Raw genomic sequence first — 21,381 nt, forward strand, 5'->3', positions numbered from 1 at the left:
TTGAAGGAAAAGCAGTAAACATTGATTTTTAGTCCCAAGATTAGTCATTTCGTCAGTGTCTGTTATTTTAATTATACAAAGAGAATGTCAAAACAAAGAATAATCACACTGTGATGACTAAATGGTGGGGGAATAACATTGAACTTGGGGGATTGGAAGCTTTGGAACTAAGTGGGTTGTGTACTGATGGGGAAATGACTTCCAAGCACTTTGCTTTGTCCTTTCTTGAGGTGGTAGTGAAACACTCATCAGTAAGGCATTTAAAAGGACAGGAAGAGTTGAGCGTTTCTCAAAATGTAATGAACATTTGAATGGCCTGGGACTGTTGTCCATATTTTAGTTCGTCTGGGATGGGGCCCAAGAATTTACATTTCTAACAAGCTCCAAAGCAAATTGTCTACTGCTGGATCAAGAACCTCTCCTACAGTAACAAGAGTCACGTGTGCAAGATGATTAGTTCAGTCGTTGTCAAAGCTGTAGTAATAGTAATCCTAATCAGTCCCTCAGTTCTATACACTGCAAGCACATAAATGCAAACTCAGTCTTTTTGTCTGCCTACCTGGTGATTCATATATTACCATCAAATTTTTTCCTCTCTGTAAGTCCGATCTTGGACATGATTAAATATAAATTGGTTGCTAGGAGAAACAGTAAATGAGACTTCACAGTGGGAATAGAAAACGTAGCTGTTAGGGAATCAAGTGAGAAGAATAGAAAAGTAAATTATTAGCTAGCTTTATTCTTATTCATCATACAACTTTTAAGAATAACAGGATATCAATTAAGTGCTAGATATCATCTTCCTCCACATTAAAGGTATTAATTGACACTGCATTGATTAATCAATCTTGTATACACTAATTAAATAACTGCAGGGTTTTTTGTTTTTGTTTTTGTTTTTGTTTTGAGGATGAAAGAACAATTGGTTACCATTTGATAGCAGTCATTATACACTGAAATCTCCTCCTTTGGGTGAGAAATCTGTTTCTTATCCTATCTTGGGAACTAGGGAGATGTAAAAGATGAAATACCACAGATAAGAAAAATGTCACCTGTTCAGTTACTAGCTCCAGAATAAAAATGGTGAATGTAAAGTGGATCTGGCTATCTGGAAAATAATAGCAATTATAATGATAATAGTATATATATATGTATATATATATATATATATATATATATATTTTTTTTTTTTTTCTTTTTGTAACTGAGATCTGAGCTCCAGAAGAGGGTCCTGAATATTCATTTATTTAAGAGGAATTCAAAGCAGAAATCTGGTTAGAAATTCAAGATGCTTGTCTTCAACCCAACTAATGTGGCAAGGTTATATTTTTTTAAATAAAAGGCTTTTGGGGAAGGCAAAGGGGAAGTCACTGATGGAGTTCTCTGGGAGGTCAAAACCTCTTGCTCTTATCTCAATCTCCAAAGCCACCCCTTGGTACTGCCATTAGCAAGAAATGTACACAGATGTGTCAGTATTTAAAAAAAAAAAAATGTGGTATGGCCTACGAAGCACTACTTAAATTATAAGGGTTTTTTTTTTCCCTATTATAATTGGAAGAAAAGAAATCATAAATGAAAGTGAATGCAATCTGAATCTGTGTTGAACCCATTTTTAAAGAATTGCAAGTGAAGTTTTAAATCCATAAGAATGTAATTATGCTTCCATTGCTTAATGTATGGACTGAAATTCTGACTTAATTATTCTGCAACTAAATTTATATGTCATTTATGTAGTAAATCTTGGCAATTGCTCTCACAACTATCATTGGAAATGTAATTAACTTGGGTTAGATAAGTTTTTACAGTGAGAACTAAATGCAGTGTAATACCAAGGCATTATTTAAAAGGCAAAGGCTAAATACATCTTCTTTCTAAACTTTCTTGTTTGTTTGCAATTCCTTTTCCCAGAAGGCTAAATGCTGAGCTTGTTTTCTTTTCCCAGTCTCCCATTTTAGTCTGCTAATTGAAAGCTTTTTTTTCCTTTCTTTTAAAGGAAAAGAGTTTTTCTCTTTGTATTACAACTTTTACTAAGAATAAGGTTTATTTTTGAAAACGGCTTCTCTGTATGTGATAAAGCTGTTGGATTATATTTTCAAAGCTCTACTTCCTTTGTTTTACTGCAGTTTAGTACTGAATTGATTTTTACTGTTATTTGCAACTAAGATTTCCCTAGAAGGAACATTTTATAGCTAGAAACTGTATTTTTATGACTTGCTAAGAATTAATGATGTCCTATATTACTTTTATTATGAAAAATACAAATGATATTAAAAAAAAAAGAGAGAGAGGAAAAGAAGGATTCATAGGCACTGTGCCTACTTTCTATTTTAAGTTGATTGAGGATATATTAGTAGATAATAATTGTCTTCCCACAGGTTTGGGAGTTGGATAAATCATGATATCACATCAAGATTATATTATGTAGTTTTTTGTAATTATAAGTTAATGTTCCTATTTTTTTGATGAGTTGCTGAGTGATATTTCTCCTTTATTGATGACCAAAATGTAGAAGACCATTTTTTTGAAGTTTGGGTTTATCTCCATATTGTTCCATCCACTTTCATAGACTTATGGTTACACTAACATAGATTTCTTACATTTATCTCACATTTAGTTATTTATTTGTTGTGCAGGGCTTTCTGGTAAATTTAGTCATATATATAGACATGAAAATAAATAATAAGGAAATTACATACTCCCAAATCAATTCCAAGTAAATTATATATTAAAATATAAAATGTAAAACAATAGAGCTTCTAAAAAATACAGGTGAATATAGTCAAGAGCTTGAAGTACATAAATATTTGTTAGAATTTGTAAAGGGTTTTGGGGCACCTGGGTGACTCAGTGGGTTAAAGCCTCTGCCTTCAGCTCAGGTCATGGTCTCAGGGTCCTGGGATTGAGCCCCACATCAGGCTCTCTGCTCAGCAGGGAGCCTGCTCCCCCCCCCACCCCACCTGCCTCTCTGCCTCCTTGTCATCTCTGTCAAATAAATAAATAAAATATTTTTTAAAAAAAGAATCTATAAAGTGTTTCAACAAATTAATGGAAACCAAAAATTAATCTACAAAAAGGAATATCCAAATGGCTAACAAACATATAAAAATGTTCTCAATGACAATTATTATAAAGGAAATAAGAATCAAAACCATACCTAAGTATCACTACACACGAAATGAAATAATTACATTGAAAAATCTGATGATACCAAGTATCAACAAATACACAGAGCACATGAAATTCTCATGTAGTTGGTATGTGTATGAAAAAGGCCTGATCACTCTGGACAATTTTTTTAATAGTATATACTGAAGCTAATCACCCTGTGATCCAGAAATTCTGCATGTAAGAATATGCCCATGGAAGGACATACATATGTTCAAAAATGTTAGATCACAATTTCTCATAATAACACTCTTTGCAATAGCTAAAAACTGGAAATGACTCAAGTGTTATCTACAAGAGATTTGGTAAACCAATGGTGGTAGATCTAAGCAGTGGAAGTCTACACAACAATGGCTACAATTCTTCTCCAACCTACTGATACAAAGTAGATGATTTTCCCAAATCTAATGTTGGTGGGAAGAAGCCATATACTTTTTTGTTTCACTTATATAAATTTCAAATATAGACAAAGCCACATTATGGTGTTAACATCAGGGAAGTGGTTACCTTCAGAGTGGTCAGTGGCGATAGTGAGCGAGAAGAGCAGGGACATTTGGGAATTTTTTGACTTGTGATTAATAATCAGTAAAGCTTTCCATAGAAGACAGATTGGTGGACCCAAAAAAACCATGAAAGAAAGAAAAAAACAAACAAAGCAATTAAATTTGTATGGAATTTCCAGTTGAGAAGTTAATTCAGTTAATAAGTGATATAACCCATAGTACCGTGTTTGACCTTCCAGCATAAGTGATAGTTAAGATGGATGGCACACACACTGAATCTGAGTTCAGCATAGAAAATGTCTCCCTCAGGACACCTGGGTGGCTCAGTCAGTTAAGCGTCTGCCTTTGGCTCAGGTCATGATCCCAGGGTCCTGGATCAAATCCTGCATCAGGCTCCTTGCTCAGCAGGGAGCCTGCTTCTTCTTCTATCTGCTGCTCTCCCTGCTTGTGCGCTCTCGCTCTCTCTCTCTCTCTTTCTGTGACAAATAAATAGATAAAATCTTAAAAAAGTAAAGAAAAGAATAGGAAATGTCTCTCAACTACTCATTTGTTTAACATATTTCTTTAGTAGTTACTGTGAACCAACAGTTGTATTGGGTAATAGTAATAAAATGAGAAAGACAGATGTGAATTGACCTTGTATAGCTGATAATCTAATAGAAAAGGAGGGCAAACAAATTTACAATAAAATAAAATTAGGGCTATTCTATGAATTCCAGATCGCTCCCTAACTACACATGTGATTTTTGATACATTACTTAAAATCTCTGATTTTTAATTTCCTCTACTATGATAGCCATGATTAATTTTGTCAACTTGGCTGAATCATGGTGAAAAGATAAACAGTCAAACATGATTCTGAGTGTTTTGGTGAGGGTATTTTTGGATGAGATTAACATTTAAGTTGATGGGCTTTGAAGAAAGTGGTTGGCTTGCCATATTGTGGCTGGGCCTTATCTAATCAGACCTGTTAACAATAAAAGACTGAGGGCATCTGGGTGGCTCAGTGGGTTAAAGCCTCTGCCTTTGGCTCAGGTCATGATCCCAGAGTCCTGGGATGGAGCCCCATATCGGGTTCTCTGCTCAGCAGGGAGTCTGCTTCCTCCTCTTTCTCTGCCTGCCTCTCTGCCTATTTGTGATCTCTGCCTGTCAAATTAATAAATAAAATCTTAAAAAAAAAAAAAAAAAAAAGACTGACCTCCTCTGAACAAGAAGGAACTCCTGCAGCAGACAACCTTTGGACTTCAACAACAGCATGCTCTCTTCCTGGATCTAGGGTCTGATTACCTTTGAACTTGAACTGCAACTCTTTACTGAATCTCCAGCCCATTAGCCTCCCCCATCAGATTCAGACTCACCAGTCCTCCACAATTATGTGAGCCAATACCTTAAAATAAGTCTCTTTCTATAAATACATCAAAATAGACATCCTGTTAGTTCTGTTTCTCTGGAGAACCCTAATACAAAGACAATTAGCACTTATCTTATAGGATATTACAGGGTTTAAACAAAAGCATATGTTGCATGGCGCACTGGGTGTGGTGAAAAAATGATACTGTTATGCTGAAAATAAATAAATTTTAAAAAAGCATATGTGAAAAGCTACATGTATACTGTCTCTAGGTAAATTTTAATGGAGTTTCATTTCCTTTCTTTGCAGATACAAACAATATCTTATGTATGTATAGCTAATGGTGCTTGACAGCCTGAAAGATGTTCGGAGACCAAAGTTAATTAAACTTTTACTGAACATTGAATGCATACTTGTGAAACTTTTTTAGATCAGGTGTTAACTTTTTATCAGAATGGGAATGTGATATGTTTCTTGGGAATTCAAGGTTGACAAGGGTCAACTGCCAACCTTTTCAATTTCTTCAGGCTGATAGATAGCCTTTTCCCCTGCACGTGTATCTCGAAGAAAAATTATCTTTTCAAGGTTTCTAGTAACTGAAAAGTGACAAAACAGTTTGAGTTTACCAGTATATCTCTGTAACAGATGATACAAAAATAATCCTCTCAGATGAGAAGGTGGTATTCTGCACAGGTTCAGAAGTACCCAAGAAACTTAAATTGAATAAATAAAACAAAGGTAACACTGATTTTTTTAAATACTTTTTCCCCCCTAATGAATCAAAGTCTATGGTTTGCAAATTGGATGCTTTTAAAAATTCTTTTGCATTGTATTCTTATTTAATAGCTATTTTAGGTCCCCATCAGCATCATCTCCGCTTTGAGATTAGTCAAATGAAGTGCAGCTTTATAAGCGATTTATAAAGAACTTTTTTTTTCCCCCCTTGGGAACAGAATTACATTCCTGGTTGATTATCTGAAACAAAATTTGAAAGAATAAAACAAAAAACCCACCAGCGATTCCGAAAATGCTAATGTTTTATGAAGTCTTTATATGTTTCCTCCCTTATTAGCAGAGAATTACTGGCTGTGGAAAATAGAGACTAATTTACCTGATCCTTGCCACAGAAAAATGAGCACAAACACATTTTCTTTGGAACACCACCTTCCTCATTGCCTCTCTTAGCTGTGTGAGCAGTGAAGATGTTTACACAAAGTCATCTGTCTACACCAGCAGACTTGAAGGCAGGGTGTGTGTATGGCAGAGGAGACTTGGAGGACTTGGATGTTCAGAAACTGTTTATTTTGTTTTTACTTTTTAATGTGGCTTGATTGGGTTTAAAATTCTAACTCAATTTCCCTTAGAAATTTAAGGATAACATATGGTGTTCTACTTACTCATTAGTGCTGATGAGAAAGCAGATATGAATCTACTTCTTTCTCTTACATAGATACCTTACCCTCGCCTCACTCTGGAAATCTCAAGGATATTTTCTTCTACGATGTGCCATGCTTTATCAGTGTTCTATAACTTATGGGTCTCTTTCACTTATTCTACTCGGCCCCTGTGGGGCCCTTTCAAGATGTAGACTTATTTCTTCAACTCTGGAAAGAGATCTTCTATTATTTATTTAATTATTTTTCTCTCTTCCATTTCTTTCATTCAGTCTTCTTGAAGTTTTATTGGATGGACGTTGGTCCTCTATATCTCTTGCTTTTTTTTTCATGTTATCTTTCTCTTTATCCCTTTTCTCCATGTTCTGATATATTATCTGTCCTATCTGATTTTAATTTCACCAATAAGAGAACTTTATTCTTAATTGCTCCTTTTTCATACCAACTTATTTCATGGATATAATATTTTCTCAAATCTCTCTAAGGGTATGGATAGAATATATATCTTTTCTTTTCTTTATTAAGGTAAGTTAGTTATTCAGCTTATTAATGAAAAATAAATTTGTCCTTTCTATTTGTAATATTGCTTAACAAATTTAGGCACTTGGTGATATTTGATTCTCATATTTATCAATGAAGACCTTTGTTGATTTCACAGAGAAGGCTTACCTCTGCTACACCATGAAGCAACACTTTAGGTTATTTGCAGTCAAATGCTCTAAGACTGAGCTATACCACCTCTAATACTTTCGGCTATATGACTAAAGAAGGCTCTCTGTCTTTTGAATAAAAACTAAGAATGTATACTAGGAACTCTATTTGACAATCTTATCCCTTTAGACAAATGGCTCAATTTTTAGAAATATATCTTAAATATATTTTTCATGGGGAAAGAACTTCCAGCCATGGTAATGTAGAGTTTAGGGAATTTTTGCCACAAAATAAAATAAAATAAATATAAAACTGGACAAAATTGTGAGAAATAACCATTTCAGTGCTCTGGAAATCAATTTAGACAAACAATAAATTGGAGAGTGGTTCTTGAAGTGTGGAGGTTACAGTCTTGTTTCCTATGACTGCTCTTATTCCTCTCCCTCTCAAGTCAGTCTACAAAGTAGTTTCATCAGGGTGGGATTGGCTGTAAAAACAAGAGGTTTTGCTGCCACTGGGCCAGGTTTTGTTGGGAGCACAGAGTGGAAACTCATGCCCATTGGGCATTGTTGGGAAAAACAGCAAACTTGGTAGAAAACAAATAGGGAAAACACACAGCTCTTAGCCTGAGGTTGTAGACCAAGTTAGGGGTTTGGACCAACTATAAACTCTACGAAGATCCAGGAGCCAACAGAGCCTTAAAAGGGCGAGACAACCTTGCCCCACAGCCTTGGCTGATGGGAAATTTTTATGCATGCACAGTGGAGAACTGAAGACATATTATCTGGTTTCCAGACTCATAAAGTCATTCCAGTACTGTGGTACTGGGCAAAGTGTAGGCATGTGGAACAATGGAACACAGTAAGAAGTCCAAAGATAGACCTACACATAGTCAACTGATTTTCAACAAAGATGAGAAGAAGTTTCAATGGCGAATAGTTTTTTTCAGAAAATAATACTGTGTCATTTTTGGATATCCATATGCAAAAATAAGAACCTTTGTCTGTAATTCATACCCTATTAAAATTAACCCAAGGTTAACTAAGTGTAAGACTACAACTATAAAATGTCTAGGATAAAATATTTCTGACCTTGAGTTAGGTAAAAATTCTTAGTTGGGACTCCCATAAAATAGAATTTGATACATTTGACTTCCTCACCAGAATGAAAACCTTTTCTTTTTTTTTTTTTTCTTTTAAGATTTTATTTATTTATTTGAAAGACAGAGATCACAAGTGGGCAGAGAAGCAGGGGGTTGGGGTGAAGCAAGCTCCCTGCTGAGCAGACAGCCTGATGTGACAGGGGTCTCTATCCCAGGATCCTGGGATCATGACCTGAGCCAAAGGCAGAGGCTTAACTGACTAAGCCATCCAGGCACCCCAAAAATCTTTTCTTTTCAAAAGACACCACTAAGAAAATGAAAAGACAGGCCACACAGGGGAAGAAAGTATGTGAATATTGTGTATCTGAAAAATAATTCGTATTTGGAATGAAGAACTCTTACAATTGGATAATAAGAAAATAAATAGCCAATTAAAAATTGAGCTAAATATTTAAATAGATACATCACCAAAGATGATATAAGGATATAAAAATTGCTAATAAGCAAACAAAAAGCTTCTCAACATCATTAGTCATTGGATTAATGTAAAATTTCCCAAATGTAGATTATGTTGTACATCTACATCTATATGCCCTCTATGATGATGATGTTTTTCAAAAACTGAAAATTTCATGGTTTGGTGAGTTTTCAGAGAATTTGGAATCACCATATATTGCTGCTAAGAAAATAAAATGGTATGACCACTTTGGATTAAGATTTGATAGTTTCTTAAGATTTTAAGCATATACTTACCATAAAACCCAATGGTTCCACTCCTAGGTATGTACCCAGAAAAAAATTAAAACATATGTCCTCGCAAAGACTGATATGAAAATGTTCAGCAGTATTATTCACAATAGCTTTAAACCAGAAATAGTCTAAATGCCCATCAATGGATAAGTAAAATGTAGTGTATTTATACAATAGAAATAAACTGTTTGGCAATGGAAAGAAATAAATGACTGATACATGCTACAGTATGAATGAATTTCAAAAATGTGATGTTAAGTAAAATAAGCCAACGTGAAAGATCACATGCCCCATGATTTGATTTAAATGAAATAGTTAGAAAAAAGTAAGTCTGTAGGGACAATCAGAGTATCAGTGATTTCCTGGAGCTGGGAGAGGGAAGGGGGATTGTCTGATAATAGACATAAAGAAATTTTGGAGGATTATGGAAATATCTTAAAATTGGATTTTGTTGATGATTGCACAAAAATCTGAGAACTTCTTACATTGGGTGAAGTACATGGTATGTAAATTAGTCTAAAGAAAGCTATTATAAAAAGAAGAGAATCTATTCCTGATTCAACCTGAAACAACATTTATTATTATTATTATTATTTTTTAAACATGGGCCTACAGTATTGGAGAAGAATGTGGAGGAAACTTCACTGGACACCTTTTCCAACACAGAATTTTAATAAGTTGAAAACGTGATAGCCAATTCAGGAATATACCAAGTGTTTATTCTCCTCCTCAGCGATTGATTCATCTGGTTTTGGCAAATTCTAACAATAGAAAAAAAATGGCCCTGAATGATATCTGAGCAGACCCATATTTAAAAAGGTATCATTGAAAGACCAAGATTCCACATATGGGAGAGAAAGAACACAGAGTTTTACAAGAGGACATTGATATTCCTGATTCTCTGATACTCAACATGAACCTATCATTGGATCATGCATGGTAAGATGTGGATATAGACACTTAGTCTGGTATTTTAAACGATCATCCTGAAGACCAAGAGGTCTTTCTTAAGATTACTTTGACCAATTCTTTCTGATGAAATTATTCTTATAGTAACATCTGCTTTTAAGTTCCTCTAGAACAAAAGTTTCAGAATCTTCTTTTTTTAAAGATTTTATTTATTTATTTGAAAGACAGAGATCACAAGTAGGCAGAGAGGGAGGCAGAGAGAGAGGAAGGGAAGCAGGCTCCCTGCTGAGCAGAGACCCCCCGATGTGGGGCTCGATCCCAGGACCCTGGGATCATGACCTGAGCTGAAGGCAGAGGCTTTAACCCCCTGAGCCACCCAGGCACCCCCAAAGTTTCAGAATCTTGAGGTGCTTTGTGACTCTCTATTAAATTGGATTGTACCTACTTCAGAACTCACCCAGTTGTTCCTATGCTTAATTGTATTTTAGTCTTTATTTCTAAAATTTCTTCTTTCATGGACTCTTATTTTTCCAACTTTATTGAGACAAAACTGACATAAAACATTATGCTACTTTAAGGTGTAAAACATGTTGATTTGATACAATTGTGTATTGGAACATAACTAACAACCATAGTGTTAGCTAACACCTTGATCATATATTTACCATCCTGTGTGTGTGTGTGTGTATGTGTTGAGAACATTTAAGATATATTTTTAGAGCAACTATCAAGTGTAAGAGTACATTGTTATCTGTGATCTCAATGCTGTACATTAGATCCCCAGAATTCAGTCATGCTTCTCACGGGAAGTTTTCACTTTTTGACCAATATCTCATTTCCCCCACCCCCTCAGATCTTGGTACCCACTATTCTTCTTTATGTATAAATTAGACTTTTCTTGGACCCTTCTTATCACTCTTGTGCTCTTAAATACAAGTTTTAGGCATAATTATATAACTTTTGCAGATAATTGTCTTTTCCCAAATGACACTTTGATATCAGCCATAGAAATTGTGCCTCCATTAAGTGGTATACTAAGAAATTCTATAACTATGTTCTATCACATAGATGGTGATTATCAGCAGTAGGTCATTCATCAATTATCTATAGTCACATTAAAGAATAAGGATGTCAGTTTCTTTTAATTTTGAAACAAGAAAATTTATCTCCCAAGGATCCCTTTGATTAATTCATTGCTTACATTCACTCCCTATAGGTTGCTGATCATGTTTCTTTCACATAAATAAACTATGTGTTAAAGTTTCTTTCTTTAAGAGATAAAATTGATTACTTTATGATTACCCTGCTTTACTGGTTTAAATGATTATAGCTTAGTGGATTGCTGTTATCTTATTAATTATGAATTAATTTAATTTGTGGAGGTTGAAAGCATTAGCTAGTTTTCTTTAATTAATTGTTTTTTGGATGAATTGCTGGAAGAGCCTTTTATAATGGTGATGTGGGCTAATCTACAGGCTTTCATCTCTGAAAACCATGTCCTGATTTAGATGAGAGTAATAAATAATCTGAAACACATCTTTTTTAGGTGTCCCTCATGTCCTGATACTAACTCAATCAGTTAACTGAGCGGAGTATTGATTGGCCTTGGTATAGAGAACAAGCCTGAGGAACTTCCCTAAGACCTGAGACCTTTGGGAGGGTTACATGGAATGCTCTGTGCATCTGGTAGACTCTGCCCTATACTGTGTAGTTCCCTCATCTGACTGTCCTTAGACTCTTTGGGATTGAATCCTGGCCCCATTGAGTACTAACTGCAGATATCTTGCATGGTCTTGGACGAGATACTTCACTGTCTTGTTTTCAGCTTGCTTATGACAAAATTAGGGAAAATAATTATAATGACTTCAAATGGTTGGTGAGAAGTTCAAATAAAAATCACAAGTACATATATAAAGTGATATTGGACACATAGTTCAATGCTTGATAGATGTTAACTGTATTATTATTGTCGTGTTGTTTTTGGGTGATCAACCAACTTTCTTTGAAGCCCCTTCCTCACTCTTCAGTTCTCCCTTCTTTCTTGATTTCATTCTTCTGTGACTCTGGGATTCTTGGGTATTCTTTTACCTGGACCTAAAAACACCAAAGAAGAGCTTATAATAATTTAATACCTAAGATAGCTTTTTTCTCTATGCTGTTTATTTTTTTTTTTATTTTTTTTTTTATTTGACAGAGAGAAATCACAAGTAGGTAGAGAGGCAGGCAGAGAGAGAGAGAGGAGGAAGCAGGCTCCCTGCTGAGCAGAGAGCCCGATGTGGGACTCGATCCCAGGACCCTGAGATCATGACCTGAGCCGAAGGCAGCGGCTTTAACCACTGAGCCACCCAGGCGCCCTCTCTATGCTGTTTAAATGAATTTTTCTTTGAATATGAAAAACGTTTTTTTCCCCTTCATTGACTATTAATGCATGACTCATATTTTATGCTGACATGTCTAAAAGTTGATTGGTTGGTAAAATTTTGATTCATGCAGTAAGCATTTTTGACAGTACTTTCTGCAAGTATTACCCTCACTTTTTACTCTGAGTATAACCTTGTGCTGTATAGTTTAAAAAGTTCTTTTTATTTTTTTTATTATTTTTAAAAAATATTTTATTTATTTATTTGACAGACAGAGACCACAAGTAGGCAGAGAGGCAGGCAGAGAGAGGAAGGGAAGCAGGCTCCCTGCTGAGCAGAGAGCCTGATCTGGGGCTCGATGTGTGGCTTGATCCCAGGACCCTGGGATCATGATCGGAGCCAAAAGCAGAGGCTTTAACCCACTGAGCCACCAGGCGCCCCCCAAAAAGTTCTTTTTATTTATATGTTCAATTATTCATGCACCTAAGAAATGAAGCTTGAACACCTGCTGTATTCCAGGCTTTGTTCTAGTACCTGGCACATATCTTAAAAGTGACCACTGGATTTAACAACATGAAACTCTTTGGTAATCTTGATAGTTGATAGCCTCATCAGAGTGTGATTGAGAGTGAATGAGAGTAGAGAAATGGAAGAAAGAGAGTATAAATTATTTTTTAAGAAGTGTTTCAGGGAGGGGGAATAAAAAATGGAGAAGTAAATGAAAGAAACTATAGAATCATCAGAGGTTTATTATTATTATTATTTAAATGGAAAAATAATAGCTTGATTGCATGCTAATGAGGATAATCCAGTACTGCAAGAAAGATTATTAATTCAGGAAAGAGAGGAGCAATTGCTAAAAGTATCCTTGAACAAGGGAGAGAAAACAGAATCTGTGCAAGAGGAATGCTGACCTTTGATAGGACAAGAGAATCATTTATAGTAAAATAAAGGAAAAGTTGGGTATCAGTCATCAATGTTCATTAGCTAAATTGTGCTTAGACATGTTCTCCTTTAATTAATTGGGCTTCCACAGAACTGCTTTCCTCATAATGGGTACTTACTATCTGCTCTCATCTGTGGCTTCTTTTACAGCCATCCTATCTACCAGTCAGGACTCACCTCTATCTTTGCTTTTAGCTCAAAATCTTATAATTATGTCTGCATGTGTCTATCTCTCCCATTAGGACCTAGGCATCTTTGGGCTGATAGATCTTTTTACAGGCAAGATCAAGGGCAGTAGGAACAGAAATCAACTATTTTCCTCTAGCTAGGGGGTAGCTGTTTCTCATTTTTCAATGAAGTCATTTTCTGCTTAATGAAGTTATTTTCTGCTTTCATCTTTTCCTAATTTTGCCCTTCCTGTGTAGTGAAACTTAGTTCACAAAATACATATGACACCTTTAGGATGATGATGTGTGTGAATTCATGTATATGGTGTATGAAAATGTGTGTTTATGTATAAACTTTAATTAGAAAAATTAAGAAGGAAAGTAGGAACATGGATTTGTGAGAAACTCCATGCAGATGTGCATTCTACATTTCTTTCCAAGCATAGGCCTTGAGTGGAACACCTACACACACCTGACTTACCCAACTGATTGGAGCACTAGTCCTTTGGTACATTTTGGTGGAAGACTGGCTCAAGGATGGGCACACACTAAAAGAGAAGTCTGCTCCTTCTCCTTTAATTATATTAGATGTAGGAATTTTAATTGCTTTAATTAATGTCTTGAGTTTCTTTGAAATTCCCTTGCTCTTCTCTATAGTCATGATAACATCACAGCCTGTGTGTGAATTAGTTCCAGGAGCAGTGAGGGACATTGACTTTATTCACGTGAAATAGCCTTTGATTTCTTCTCATGTAAAACCTGCTTATCATGGTTACCACCTTGGCTTTGCCAGTTGCTGTGAACTAATTTCTCATTCCTATTATCAGAGTGATGTTTTATTTAAATGAAAGTTCTGCTCAAGAACTTTTTCCATTTTGAGGTACGATAGAGAGAAAAAAATATGGGGAGGAATGCACTCATTATGGGCTCTTTGTGAACTTCGAGATTCTTCACTTAAGAGATGATCTTTGATTGGATCTTGAATCAGAAGTAAGAAGTAGGAATAATAGATGAAATTTGAAAATAATAGAGTAAGATAGTAATACATCAATGATAATTTCTTGATCTTGAAAATTATACTCTAGTTAAGTAAGATGTTAACATTTGGGGAATCTGGATGAAGCTGTAAAATTCTTTGTACAATTTCTGCAATTCTTTTGAAGCTTTGAAAACTTTTTAAAAAAATTTAGATATTTATTTATTTTAGAGAGGAAGCATGAGTGGGAGGGGCAGAGGGAGAAGAAGAGAGAACTCAAACTGATTCCATACTGAGCATGGAGTGTGATGCAGGGCTTGATCTCATGACCTAAGCAGAAACCAAGAGTTGGATGCTTAGCCGACTGAACTATGCAGGCTCCTCAGTTTGAAAACTTCTTGAAATGAATAGCTAATAAGTGTCCTAAAGCCAAATCTAACCTTACCTAAACTGGGTGACAATGCAAAAAATGAGAGGCTATATTTTGAGGGAAACAGGAAGTCTGCTTGAAATGGCAGATTTTGGAACAAGGCCATTTTCACAGTTGCTGAAAATAATAACCTTGAGGAAGACTTGAAAAAAATCATAGGAATTGCCAAAATAAGGATTGTGGACACATGTCACATGAAAGGGGGATTGGATTTCCTTCTACATCAATTTAATGGGTTAGTTAAGGCCAATAGATAAAAGGTGTAAAAAATGAATCTGGGGTTATTGTGAAGAAGACATTTCTAACAATTGACCCTATTTAGAAATGAAGTGAACTGCTTTGTCATAGTTTCACTGCCATCATTGGAAAGTTAAACCAGAGACCAAGTTATTTTTGCATTTTAATACCAACGAGAGGGGTCCTGAATTGAGTGGAAAGTGAGACAAAACTTTGTAAGTTTTGTAAGGTCCTTTCTGCCATTAATAGCCTATGTTTTTCCTTCTCACTAAGTGTTTGAATGATGCTCCCAATTGTATAGTTCACTATGTTGATACTACCTCTAGCACTAACATTGTGTGTACGTGTGTGTGTGTGTGTGTGTGTGTGTGTGTGTGTTTGTGTGTGAGTATTCTACTCCCTGATGTTTAGGGTGTTTAAAATATTTGCTCCAAGATGATGATTTATATGGATTATACATGTGGATAATATTAGATACTGCACAGTACTACTAAAGGTGATTTATTTGTTTGTAGAACAGTGGCCCAAGACTGCTCCAAATATCTCTATAGGGTGCACGTTTGAAATTAATGTGCTAGAGTACTTTAATGTAGGGGGCATGCTGGCTGAGTTGGTGGATGTTTGGTGCAGCCAAAGGCTCTCACCTTGATGGATGGTTGTTTCTTTCTTGATCAATGCATGAATCATCTCTCCTAGGTCAACAAAGAGAGAAAACAGTAGGTGGGCCTGCCCACTGCTGGATTAAGTTCAAAGCCTGTAGAGAAATTTACAATGTAGGGCAGATATAAGAAGGTATGTTTATTTGAATCCCTGACACCTTACCGTTTTTTGAGTTTATGCTACCTGGGCCGGTTAGAAACAAAACAAAACAAAGCAGTAGTTTTTCTTTACTCTTTGGAATGGCTTAGATGAGCTCCTGGAAGACCACCCTTAGACTTATGTTTGGATTTTCTATAAGGAATAACAGTTGATTTATAAATGAACCATATTATCAGGCTTTAACTATTAGATCAAAATAAACTCTTGCAAATATATTCATTTTGTAGATTGTCTTTTTTCTTAGGAAATAAAATAATACACAAGGGAACAATGCAACAATGCAATTGGGCAGTCTTTTTTCAATCTCTAGGCTGAAGGAAGAGAGTCTTATAAGGTCTGGCAAAGGCATAGATGCTATACTCATTGACCTTACAGGTGGATCGTGGAAAGACAGCCTATGGGATAATTAAGTGTCATTACCTAAAGACTCTGCAGTTTCAAATATTAATTTTAAGACGGTGATAGGGATATCTGGATATGGTAAAAATAAAGGTGAATTCTACAGGATAAATCATTTCTCACTTAAATTCAGCAAACCAAAATATTTGTGATAGAATGGAGAAAGAATCCTATCCGTGGAAACCGTTGCCTGTACTTGATTTAAAAAAAAGAAGGGGGAGATGCTTTGGAATCAGGCAGGTCTGCAGGAATTTACATTGTTTTGCTAACCTTTTTTTGTGATACTGGAAAAATGACTTCTTTTTCCTGAGTCTTAGTATTTTTATTTGTAAAGTGGATAAGTAATCTCAATTTCAAAAAGCTGTCATGAAGATTAAAAGATGTAATCTGGAGTACTTAGCAAAGTGTCTCCCACAAAATAGACTGTTAACATTTTCATATAAAATATTCATTATGTAATTATTTGTTTTTCTTTGACACTAGTCATAATTAGGACAAGAACTATGTTGCTATGTAGTATTCTTGGTAATCCAAGAATTTAGTGCTGTGCTTTGGGCATAACTGCTCACTAAGTATTTATGGACTTAATTAATTTAATAATCATAGTTTTTATTCTCCTAGGAGTTCAACTGAAGTGTGGGATTGGTTATTTAGAGAGGCAGTGGAGAAGACAGACATGATCTTGCAGTGCCCAGTATTTGGCTCTTTGACCCTTTCCATCTGTTAATTCAAAGATTTTCTTCTTCCAAGAAAGGAAAAAAAAAAAAAACAAAACACCTGGGAAATGAAAACATGATCTTCCTTTTAGAACTGGTAAAACCCAACCTGTTCTAAATTTACAGCAAAACTCTGGAGTTTTTGCTAGAGGAGGAAGTCTGAGGCAGTGGGGGTCATCAGGCATCAAGAATAAGACAAGGCAGACTTAGAAAAATCACATCATTCTGGTTTCTTCCCTAAGTGTGGTAACACTGATCGTCTTGATGATCTTTTTTAAGGCAACAGCATAATCAAGTCCTTCTGGATCTGTCCTCCTTAGACGTCAGATGAAGACAGCTGTTTCAGGCTTGACTGAAACTGCTCTTATTCCTTCAAGACTTGGATATCGCCTTCATCTTTCACATTAATCAGAGAAGCGATGACATTAACTTTCCCAGGTGGCTTTCAGTCCCTTCCTAGAAGTCTCTCCATCCTTCCATGAATAGCAATGTATGTGTGTGTTCTGCAAACAAATGAATTGCTTGAGCTCTCAAGAGTGTCACATTATGCAGACCAATTAGTTCGGAAGGTGGCTCATTATTTTTGAAATTTCTGTCATCAGGGCTCTATAGTTAAATATATCAGATGAGGGTTTTCAATTTTTTTTTAATTACTAAACTTATTTTTTTCTTTTCTCTCATTTTTTCCTTCATTCTTTTTTCTTCCTTTACAATGCACCTGAGGTCTCTGAATCGGTTCTGATCTTTTTCTTTGTGTGTAATGAGAAGACTGAGTTTTTCTTTCACATTAATAAAAATGAGAGATTCTGTATCAGTGCCCCCCAAACCTTCCCTGAGTGCTCCCTTAAAAGCAGCCAACTACTCTTTAATATTAATGGCCAGACAAAATCTATGGACAGACCACAGCAATTAAAGAATGTTACTCCAACCATACCCGGCAGTTCACTTCTAACATTGGTAAATGATTTGGAAGCAGAACAGGGAACTCTTGTCTGGTGTTAACTCTATAGGTCTGTAGAGACTTAATTATCAGTGTAGCTACTTGGAAAGTCACACCTTATATAGAACGTTAGTGAAACTAAACAGTGAATGGGGCTGTGGCAGAATTCATTGAGGTCATATTGTACATCAAAAAACTATGAGTTTTGAAGTCAGAAAAACCTGGCTTGAATTCCTGGTTATGTGACTTGTTATGTGATGTCTAGACACCTCAGTGTTCTTTCCTTAAAAACAGGAGTATTTCCATATATATCAGGCAGTAATTCAATGACCAAATTGGGAAAATAAAAGTAAACATGGGGGGCACCTGGGTGGCTCAGTGGATTAAGCCTCTGTCTTCAGCTCAGGTCATGATCTGAGGGTCCTGGGATGGAGCCCTGCATCAGGCTCTCTGCTCAACAGGGAGCCTGCTTCTCTCTCTCTACCTGCCTATCTGCCTACTTGTGATCTCTGTCTGTCAAATAAATAAATACAATCTTAAAAAAAAAAGTAAACATGGGTAGGGCCATGTATGTTTCCTTGGCCTTTCACTAGTCCTTATTTGAGAAACTGTCTTTGAAACATCTTCACCAGGGGAAATTACTTACTGTTTGAGTTAGTTTGCTTCTTTTTTTAGATAGGCACTCAGGAGCCTCAAGTTACTTACTCATCATCCTCAGTTCATTGGACACTATTGTCATTGGTTCATGTAATTCTCTTCTTATTGTATTTATTCACTTCCATTCTTAGTAACTCAGTTCCACTACTCTTGCTTCCCCATAGGTGAGTATTTTAATATGTTTTGATGTGTATCCTTTAATTTGTATATATTCTTATAGAACATGTAATATTGTTTTGTTTGTATGTAGTTCTAATTTATATAAATTATATTGTGCAATAGATCTCATTATTTTATCTTTTCCACTCAATACTTTGTTTTAAAACTTCTACCTGTGTTCTGTGTGTAGAACTCTACATTTTATTGCATCTTGTGCCTCCGCTATACTGTGTCTCTCCATTCCCCCAGTCATGGATACAGGAATTGCCTCTAGTTCTCCTATTGAACTGGCAGATATTAGGAAATTGAACAATTCTGTATGATAGGGTAGAACTGGAGATGTGTGGATGTGTGTGTGTCTGTGTGTGTGTGTGTGTGTGCACCTCCACACATGCATCAGCAGAGAGATACAGATATAGTTTATAGGGGATGTAGAAATATATGAAGAATTTTCTCTGAAGAAAATATACAAATGGCCAACAGACACATAAAAAAATTCTCAATGTTACTTAGCATCAGGAAAATACAAATCAAAACCACAATGAGATTCCACCTTACACCAGTCAGAATGGCCAAAAATAACAAGTCAGAAAATAACAGGTGTTGGTGAGGATGCAGAGAAAGGGGAACCCTCCTACACTGTTGGTAGGAATGTGAGCTGGTGCAACAACTCTGGAAAACAGTGTGGAGGTTTGTCAAAAAGTTGAAAATATCCAGGATCTATAAAGAACTTCTCAAACTCAACATGCGCAAAACAGATAATCATATAAAAAAATGGGCAGAAGACATGAACAGACACTTCTCCAATGAAGACATACAAATGGCTATCAGACACATGAAAAAATGTTCATCATCACTAGCCATCAGGGAGATTCAAATTAAAACCACATTGAGATATCACCTTACACCAGTTAGAATGGCCAAAATTAGCAAGACAGGAAACAACATGTGTTGGAGGGGATGTGGAGAAAGGGGAACCCTCTTACACTGTTGGTGGGAATGCAAGTTGGTGCATTCTTTGGAGAACTGTGTGGAAATTCCTCAAGAAATTAAAAATAGAACTTCCCTATGACCCTGCCATTGCACTACTGGGTATTTACCCCAAAGATACAGATGTAGTGGAAAGAAGGGCCATCTGTACCCCAATGTTTATAGTGGCAATGGCCACGGTCACCAAACTGTGGAAAGAATCAAGGTGCCCTTCAACGGATGAATGGATAAGGAAGATGTGGTCCATATACACTATGGAGTATTATGCCTCCAGAAAGGATGAATATCCAACTTTTGTAGCAACATGGATGGGACTGGAAGAGATTATGTTGAGTGGAGTAAGTCAAGCAGAGAGAGTCAATTATCATATGGTTTCACTTATTTGTGGAGCATAACAAATAGCATGGAGGACATGGGGAGTTAGAGAGGAGAAGGGAGTTGGGGGAAATTGGAAGGGGAGGTGAACCATGAGAGATTATGGACTCTTGAAAACAATCTGAGGGGTTTGAAGTGCGGGGGGGGGGTGGGAGGTTGGGGGAACCAGGTGGTGGGTATTATAGAGGGCACAGATTGCATGGAGCATTGGGTGTGGTGCAAAAATAATGAATACTATTATGTTGAAAATAAATAAAAATTTTTTTAAAAAAGTTGAAAATAGAGATACCCAGCAATTGTACTACTAGGTATTCACCCCAAAGATACAAATGCAGTGATCTGAAGGGGCATCAGCACCCCAAATGTTTATAATAGCAGTGTCCACAATAGCCAAACTATGGAAGGAGTCCATATGTCCATCAATAGATAAATGGCCAAAAAAGATGTGATGTGTATATATATATATATACATATATATATATATATATATGTGTGTGTGTGTGTGTGTGTGTGTATACACACACACAATGGAATACTACTCAGCCATCAAAAAATGAAATCTTACCATTTGCAATGATGTGGATGGAACTAGAGGAAATTATGCTAAGTGAAATAAGTCAATCAGAGAAAGACAATTATGTAATTTCACTCATATGTGGAATTTAAGATACAAAATGGGATCATAAGGGAAGGGAAGGACAAATAAAACAAGACAAAATCAGAGAGGAAGAAAAACAGTAAGACATATTATTTTTAAAAAATATTTATTTGAGAGAATGAGAGTGGGAAAGAGAAAATATGGTGGGGGTGGAGTCAGGTAGAAGCAGACTCCCCGCTAAATGGGGAATCTGATGTGGGACTTGATCTTGGGACTCCAGGATCATGACCTGAGCCAAAGGCTGTTGCCTAACCAACTGAGCCACCCAGGCACCCCAAGACACTCTTAATCATAGAAAACAAACTGAGGGTTCCTGGAGTTCCAAGATACTCTTAATCATAGAAAACAAACTGAGGGTTCTTGGAGGGGAGGGGTTAGAGGGATGAGGTAACTGGGTGATAGACATTAAGGAGGGCATGTGATGTAATGAGCACTGGGTATTTTACATAAGACTGATGAATTACTGGATTCTACCCTTGAAACTAAAAATATACTATATGTTAATTAATTGAATTTAAATTTTAAAAAGGTATATATTTAAAGTACAAAAAAAACACATGTAATATTTTAAGTCTGTTCAGTGCTTCTAAATGTTTTCCAAGTTACTGAAGCACAGTATAGCTTTGCATTCCTTTGTTTATAAAAAACGTCATAAACGTTGCTCCATGAATATTGCTCCATGAAATCATAACAACAAAAAAGAAATACATACATATGCATGCACATAC

Source organism: Mustela lutreola, chromosome 7 (genome assembly GCF_030435805.1).
Source record: "Mustela lutreola isolate mMusLut2 chromosome 7, mMusLut2.pri, whole genome shotgun sequence".
NCBI lineage: Eukaryota > Metazoa > Chordata > Mammalia > Carnivora > Mustelidae > Mustela > Mustela lutreola.